Source organism: Nannospalax galili, unplaced genomic scaffold (assembly GCF_000622305.1).
Source record: "Nannospalax galili isolate Female #2095 unplaced genomic scaffold, S.galili_v1.0 scaffold511, whole genome shotgun sequence".
Lineage (NCBI taxonomy): Eukaryota > Metazoa > Chordata > Mammalia > Rodentia > Spalacidae > Nannospalax > Nannospalax galili.
In genome coordinates, this window is record NW_008331831.1 from 3,165,995 (window position 1) to 3,168,969 (window position 2,975).

The window sequence follows — 2,975 nt, forward strand, 5'->3', positions numbered from 1 at the left end:
TATCTATCTATCTATCTATCTATCTATCTATCTATCTATCTATCTATCTATCTATCTATCTATCTATCTATCTATCTATCTATCTATCTATCTATCTATCTATCTATCTATCTATCTATCTATCTATCTATCTATCTATCTATCTATCTATCTATCTATCTATCTATCTATCTATCTATCTATCTATCTATCTATCTATCTATCTATCTATCTATCTATCTATCTATCTATCTATCTATCTATCTATCTATCTATCTATCATCTATCTTCTGTCTAATCTATTATCTATCTATGCCAGAGATCAACTTCAGGCTAGTTTCTACACAAAATGTCCTACTTTTTAATGCTATCTATCTATCTATCTATCTATCTATCTATCTATCTACCTACCTTTCTTCCAGAATCTAACATCAATGCCCATACCAATACAAGTACTATCTATGTATCATCTATCTATCTATCTATCAGCTATCTATCTATCTATCAGCTATCTATCTATCATTATCTATCATCTATCTATTATCTATCTATCTATCTATCTATCTATCTATCTATCTATCTATCATCTATCATCTATCTTCTGTCTAATCTATCATCTATCTATCTATGCCAGAGATCAACTTCAGGCATGTACTATATAGCTCTCCATCTTGGTTTTGAGACAAGGTCTCTCACTGAACCTGGGGCTCCCTGGGGCAAACCTCTGGCATCTGCCCATCTCCACATCCCCTCCCCATTACCCTCCAGTGCTTGAGTTACACACATTTGGCCATCAGAGCTTTTATGTGGGTGCTTGGGAATCTGAACTCGGGTCATCAGGTGTGCATAGCAAGTACCTTATGACTTAGCTATCTCCCAGCCTGTGTGCCGATTTCTAAACAAGTACTGTACTCTACTGAATAAATTAGATGGTATGATCCTCATGTTACACATGTACCTGCTGAGGTGCAAAGAAGTGATGTAACTTACCCAAGGTTCCACAGCGAACCCCCAAGATCTGATTCGAGTGCCTCCCGCACCCTGTCTTTTCATTTTCACTTAGAGATGGTGTGCTGGGCACACTGGTCCATCCCCATTATCTCAGCCCATGAGTGGTGGAGGCAGCTTGTCATACTTGGCTACATTAAGTGAGTTCAAACCAACATGGGCTAAAATGACATCCTGTCTCAAAGAGCCAAATGAAGATAATCCCTCCTTTCCCCAAACCCAAACCAATCAATTCCCCAAAAGCAAACACCAGTGAGCACAAAGAATAACCTCAGTGGAGTGCAAAAATCCTTCTGTGTATTGTTGTGCCAAAGAACTTTTTTCAGGAACATTTGCAGAAGATCCAGGCAGTGGAGTTTTGGGCTTTAGCTTCTGCAGTAAATGCTACAGCTTGCATCACTGCTAGTCACTATGATTACTTTGGTAAGTGTGTGTTACCAGTGGTGCTGTGTACTGCAGCTTCTCTAACTCCTGCTCACAGAGCAGCTGGATTTGCAGGCTCAGTGGAGGAGGCTGCTTTTTTTTTTTTTTTTTCATTCATTAACATTTTTTTTTTGGTCTTTTTGAGACAGGGCCTCCCTGCAGCCCCAGCTGGCCTGGAACTCACCATGCAGATCAGGCTGGCCTTGAACTCACAGAGATCTGCTTGCCTCTGCCTCCTGAGTGCTAGGATTAAAGGCATGCATCACCATGCCTGGCTTCATTAACATTTCTTTTGTAATAAATAAGACCAACGCCCCCCCCACAAAAAAAAACAAAACACCTTTTTATTTAGGGGCTGGAGAGATGGCTCAGCAGGTAAGCACACTGGTTGTTCTTGCAGAAGACCCTGGTTTGAATCCCAGCACCCACATGGCAGCTAACAACTGTTAGCAACTCCAGTCCCAGGGGATCCAACAGCCAATGTCCCATAGACACCAACCACCTGTGCTGCATTTCATGCATTCTGTCATTTGTGTTAAGACCTATTGTGTCCAGTTAGTGCCCCCAGACATCCCTCAGTGCAGGTTCAGCCACTGAGGTCTAGTCAGCCTATCTAGAGTCTCTCCCTTTAAGAAGATCAGCTCTTCCTCATCCATTGGGGCACTATTTCCACAGTTCTATGCTGGGTTTTTCTTTGCTTGAGTTTGCATGGGACTTGTGCATGTTGACATCGTTGCTGTAGGTTCATATGAGCAAAGTCCCAGGAGCCTGTAGGACTCTATTTCCATATGGTCATGCACCTCCTCCCTGGTATTTTTATGATTTTTAGTTTATCTTTTAAAATCTTATTATTTGGGGATGGAGAGATGGCTCAGTGGTTAAGAGCACTGACTTCTCTTCCAGAGGACCCGGGTTCAATTCCCAGCACTCACATCGTGGCTATGAACCATCCTTAACTCCAGTTCCAGGGGAATCCGAACCCTCTTCTGACCTCCGTGGCATTGCACGACACAGGTGCACTCACCTATATGCAGGCAATACACTCAAACACATAGAATAAAAATAATAAAATATTTTTAAAATCTGTATTTATTTATTTATTATTTATTTATTTAATTTATTGTGCATGTGTCTGTGGGTGAGAGGACAATTTTTCAGGCATTTGTTCTTTCCTGTATGTTGTTTCGAGGCAGGATCTCACTTGTTTCTTTCTGCTGCTACACTTTGTACTCTAGGCTAGCTAGCCTGGGAACTTACCTCCCATCTCCTTCTGGGAGCGCTACCACCTCCTCCAACTTTTTAAATTTTTATTATTTATTTTATTTTTTTATTTTTAAAGATTTATTTATTTTTAATTTTTAATAACTACATGATTAGAAGAAGCATTTCATTACAGCTTTAACATATTCAGTAACACACTCCAGAGCAACAGTACATCTCCTTCACAAGTGGGTGAAGTTTCTAGGTTCACAGTTGAGGTAATAGTTATACAATATTGAACTCAGTATAAGCCCTGTAAGACATAAAATTGAATGAGTTTTTAACCTTTAAAAAAGATCTCCATT